General features: G+C 41.8%; 1 pseudogene; it reads right to left on the minus strand.

Moving 5' to 3' along the window:
• Positions 1-4057: 4057 nt before the first annotated feature.
• Positions 4058-5176, minus strand: LOC142428609 (syntaxin-4 pseudogene; annotated as a pseudogene).
• Positions 5177-5677: the final 501 nt, after the last annotated feature.

A 5677-nucleotide genomic window follows, 5' to 3' on the forward strand; every position in this document is an offset into this window, starting at 1 on the left:
AAGCATGGAGCAAAGTCCATCTCACCTTTGAGCCCACTCACTGACCACACCAACTCCTCAATAAGTTACATGGACAATAGTTGCTTAAGCAGAGAGACTAACAATCAAGGATGATGCTGAATGATGTGCAGCGGCTCAATTGATTCAGCAGCAGCAGCATTGATTGGTTCTGCGCAGGCAGAGGCGATGTCAGAAGAGCAAGATCTGGAGCAGGCATTCAGGAATGGGTAGACTCAGAATAGTAGAGAGAAGGTTATGGTGTATAAGCCTGGTAGAGACTGTAGTAAGAATGTATATAATGAAAGACGGGCAGAAATGGAAGTGTTCAAGAGAAAGTGATATTATTATAAGAGGGATTTGGATTCTGAAGAGTGTCCCTACAAACAAAATGTTGAAAAGGATTTGGGGAAAAGCTATCATTCCCCAGTGTCTATAAGCAAAACACAAGCATTTGGCATTTTGTGGACCCCACCACTTTATTAATCAGTTGTTCTGAGATGGGATATAGGTATCCACATTTTTAACAAAGTCCTTGTATGATTCTATTGTCAATGACTTATAGATCACAACTTGGGGAACACATCATTAAACAAATGATTGTCAAAAGCGGATATATTAGGTTTACATTGATTAACTGTACTTCACAGATCTTCTTAAAGCTTGATTCCTGGCCTGAAGGACATATTAAAGAATAAATATGATTAATTATAGGAAGTTCACAAGAGGACGGTGGTGGTTGCATAATTTCATGTCAACTTGTGTAGGGGTGGAGTCTAGACTGATAATCAGGTCACAGTCGGATGATGCCTCCTATGGGTGTGACCTTCTCATAAAGAGGATTCTGGTAACCTTCTCTCTCTCTCTCTCTCTCTCTCTGCTTCACCTTCCTGTTGGCAAGCCACATGACCAAGACCTGCCAAAGCCCTGTGATGAATCCACTGCCATTGGATCCACAAGACTCTGTGCCCGCAGGCCTGAGCTCTTCCTGCATTCCGAATCATTGTATGAGGCTGTGTGAGTCTGAAGAGGGACTTATGGATGTTAGTTGGACTGGGCTGGGTTGTTTTATTGAGGCATAATTAGTTCTTGATATAAAGCTTTCTCATACACATATATATGAGTGCCTCCGGAATTGTTTCTCTCATCAACCCGTCCTATCACAAGGACTATCCTAAAATATATATATGTGTATGTATATTTGTAGCAAAGCATGCTGGTAAATAACATTTGCCCAATGGACATTCAAAATTAAAATTTCTATTAAGTACTGTTACTAAGATATAATATGTTGTTCCTTGCACTTTAAATAATTTGAAGTTTAGGGAGGCTGGTTAAGTAACTATTTGGTTGCGAAAAGGGCAATATTTTAGACCTCAACACAGAAGTTCCAGTTCAACCACCTAGCGGCTTTAAATTAAGATATGTAGTCTAAACCTCTCTCAGTCTCAGCCTGCTCCATTATCAGAGGAGGGTAAGAACCCCGACTTTGTTCAGGGCCACCAGAGAAGTTGTGGAGAACAGGTGATGAAGCATGGAAATGTGATCATAAAGTTCTGTGGATGTTTAAAATAATGAAGAATTTCAACTTTCCACGAAAATGTAGCAAAATAGAGGCCTTAAGTGAAAAGGACACCAAATCTGATATGGGTGAAGAAAATCAGGCATATATCTGCGGGTTGACTGCATTCAAGGGGCCATGGAGGATAGATCCCATTTGAGTGGTGTTAATGGGATGAGGGTCCATATATTTCAAGGGAGGGGGCCCTGTGTGGGCATATGGTGGAGCTGGGATTTTGTAGGAATTTGAGGGTTGTAGGGGGTGAGAGTGCTAGTTATGGGTTGAAGGAGAAATAATAAGGTGCTAAGATTCTCATTTTGATGGATAATAAAGTACTATGCTGCTTTGATTGCTTCAACTTACCTGCGTCCCCCAGTTTCACTGTGTTTTGGTATTTGCAATGCCTTCTTGGAACAAGGAATCATTCAAGGCGGAGGCATTCACTTGTTGGAGCACAGATAATTCCTTGATACTATGAAGGCAAAAGTATATCGCAGTACTGTGCATTATCACCCGGGGTGACCAAAAATCCCAGTTGACTCAGCACTGGGGTTCCTAGGACATGAGACTTTTATTCTTACAACTGTTCGTTTCAGACGAACTAGGAAGTTAGTTATTTTAGCATCTACCCATAACACTTTTCCAAAAGTTTCGTGTTCAAGTGAGTAGGGACGTTACTGTTGCAAAATCTGTTCTGATTACTAAAGTGGGGTTTGATTTTACATCAAGGAGGTTATAGTTAACGCCATAATCCGTGGTATCATCAAATGTCTTTTGACTTGTGAATGATATTAGCAGATACACCAAGCATTGATTTGGAAGCACATATATTGGGGAATTGATGTGGGAAAAGGAAAGATTTTTTAAAATATGGCATACCTCCTGGGGAAGCCCAGATAAAATACGTACTGGGCCGTTGGTTCGATATGAGTCAACAGAGTGAACGTTTTAGATAGGTCTTCACTTTTTAAAAAATCTTTAATATGCTATTGTCAAATTTAAGCATCCAGTACACGATCCTTGCTTTTAGGGACCACCAAGTTGGTTGCAACTCATAGCAACCCTATGTACAATGGAACAAATGAGAACGAATATAAAACAATTTATCTGTGTAGGGCATTTTGAGTAAGAAAAAGAAAATTCAATTGGATTTATATGCTGTTAGTGGAAATTAATCTTACCTTTGAAAGGATAAATAGCTCACTTCCTTACCATTCTGACAGCATATACCACAGTGCCTGCCCTTTATAACATAAAGGTCTCTGTTATAAAATACTTGGTATTTTGAAAATATCTGTACACAAATGAAAACAATTTCAATTTTAGGCTAAGTTCCCTCAGACACATATTTTGGTACAAGGATGAGAATCCAAGTGCTTTATTTGGGAGGTGATTCCAGGAGGGGAAGTGAGAAAATGAACAAAAGGAAGCCATTAAAAGGTGATTTAAGAAACAGGTTACTGCTGTGGACGTAATGAAGCTCATTGCCAATAGAACCCTACAACTCACTCTAGTATTTGCTTTCTGAATGATAAGGAAGTGGAGATGTCTATCCTCTATTGACTGGGACTTATGCGACTAATGCTCCCCAAGAACACTAATTCTACCCAATTTCCATGGGTTCTCACTATTTCCATGCACGTTGGCCTGACATTCAAATGTCACCGCTTGTGACTCTTGGCTAACGTCATCTTCTGTCCTTGAGGCTTGTTGGTATGAAAGGTGTTGCTCCTTCCAGAAATAGCCCAACGCACTGGACTTTTATGGGAACAGCTTTGAAATCTGTGCTGTATCGTGTTCCCAGCAGAAAATAAGTCCAGTTTGCCCAAAGTACTAACTTGCTTGAGAATGCAAGTTAGATTCCTTTCATCGGTTCCTTTCCTGACGTTCTCGTCTTCCCTGCCCCTCCTGCTACCTGTGCCTCTCAAATTTACTTCTTGCATTCAATTACTAAACCTGGATCAATTTCTCGGGCACTACAAATTAAGACAGATAACATTTGCTTTCGCTTTCTTCAACCTAAGGAAAATATAAGTTTCTGAAATTGATTAGAGAAGGATGGCATTTTATCCAGGTTTTAACAATTGTTGGGAGGGAATCAATAACCATTGGCTGGGGATTGTTTTCAGATAAAGTCTGAGCCTGGGAAGTTGGAATATCCTAGATAACTTTACATGGCATGTATTTATTAAAAATTTTTTAAATTGTGAATTAGGTAGATATATACTTTTTTCCCCCATTTGTTTTTAATTTCTTACAACACCGCATATCAGAGCCAAAGACAGGACCTCCAGAACCTCCCTAAGCCTAGTGGCCCAAGGCGGTTTGGCCCCCATGAGCAGGAAGCGTCCGACTACAAAAGAGGCCTCTGTTTGTTCCTGAGCTCAGAGACCAGAGTGGGAAGGATGCCCAGCAAGAGGCTCTGCCCTGTCCCTCTGCTGCTGGGGGTGAAGACCAGACTTAGGCTCCTGCTGTTCCGTGCCAACTGCGTGATGCTTGCTATCCAATCGCTATGGTGATGCCAATGATGACGGAACAGATGAGGAAGAAAATGGACACACAGATGGCAACCAAGATGTTGTTCTTTCAAGATTGCTTTCTTCAATCAAGATCGCCTTCTTCTGCTTCTGCAAGGCAATATTGGCATGCTTATGCCCACGCTCCACATGGCCCACTGAGCTCAAAATGTTCTTCTTGCCCTGGTTCATGTTAGTCTGGGTAGACTAGAGAAACAAATTCATGGACACTGATAGAAGTATAAGAAAGGTCTTTATATACAAGAGCAATCCTAGACCAGTCAAGATCAAGTCCATAAATCTGATATTAGTCCATATGTCTAATACCAATCTATGAATTCCTCTTAGACTCATGCAAGGATGGCAAATGCAGGAAGACCACAGGCAAGTAGGTACAAAATCTTTTGGATCCAGTGGTGGACTAAGCATTTCAGCGCAGACAGTGGTCTCTACATGGCTCTTCAAGCGCATGGCTCTAGCATAACTCCATGTGTCTCATCAGCAGGGATCTCTCACAGGGGGTGAGCGTGTGCCCTGCCTCCAGTGAGCTGTTTATCTCCTTAGCGCCTCCAAATGATGTCATCAAGCTGCAACCTGATTGACAGGCTAAACTCCACTCCTTCATTCTTTAAGTCTCAAATTGACAACAGATTATGTAACTACCACCCGGTTGATTATCTCCCCTTGCATCTCCACCTCGGTGGACAGAAAAGGGAAGATCTTGTGAAGCTCCAGATACTGCGCTCCAGTTGCGGAATTTCTCTAGGCTGAAATCTCATTGAGGGACTGTCGGATCAAATCTCATTGAGGGACTGTCGGGGTATTGGACACAAACACCTCCTTGTGCCTGCCGCCCAGCATTTGTTCCAGCTCCTCCTGGAACACCAGCCCAGAGTTGATCTTCAGCTGCGTCTGAATCCACTCCGCGTTCTTCTCCTGGTGTTCAGACCACACAGAGCTCCATTGGTTGATGAGCTCCACAAATTGCTGTGACAGGACCCCATGCTGGGTTTCCCTCATCCTTGTGTGGACTGAGTTATAGTTCTCATCTCGGTTATAATTCTTTCTGGGGCTCTATGGCTATGGAAAAACACCAGGGCATGAGAGGGGGTGGAAGTTGTACCTGTAGCTTCTGAAGATTTGGGGAGGGTCAATATATACTTTTCAGATAATCAATTTTGTATCCAATAATTTAAGTTACTTATCACCACTCCCAAGAGCAAACCTTTGATTTCTCATTATATGCTTATGGATAAATATCGTCCTCTTTACGCAGTTAGTACCTGTCCTCCCTCCTACAGCCTGCAGCTTCATCTTCTCTCCTTTGTGCATTTAATGCACCCCCCACCCCCATAACCTCCAAGGTCTGTTTCTTAGAGTATAAATGTCATTGCCTTTGTGTGTCCTTATAAAAGAGATCTCATACATGCTTGTCATTTTGTGATTTACTAATTTCGTTCAGCATAATTTTCTACAGGTTTAGCCACACATGAAGTTCTGTGTGGTTTCCTCATTGATTTTCAGCGATGCATGTTATCCCCTTATGTGTATGCACAAAGCTTCAAAATCCATTCTTCCTTCATTCAAACTCTCTCCATGCCAC

This window comes from Tenrec ecaudatus, chromosome 16, assembly GCF_050624435.1.
Source record: "Tenrec ecaudatus isolate mTenEca1 chromosome 16, mTenEca1.hap1, whole genome shotgun sequence".
Classification (NCBI taxonomy): Eukaryota; Metazoa; Chordata; class Mammalia; order Afrosoricida; family Tenrecidae; genus Tenrec; species Tenrec ecaudatus.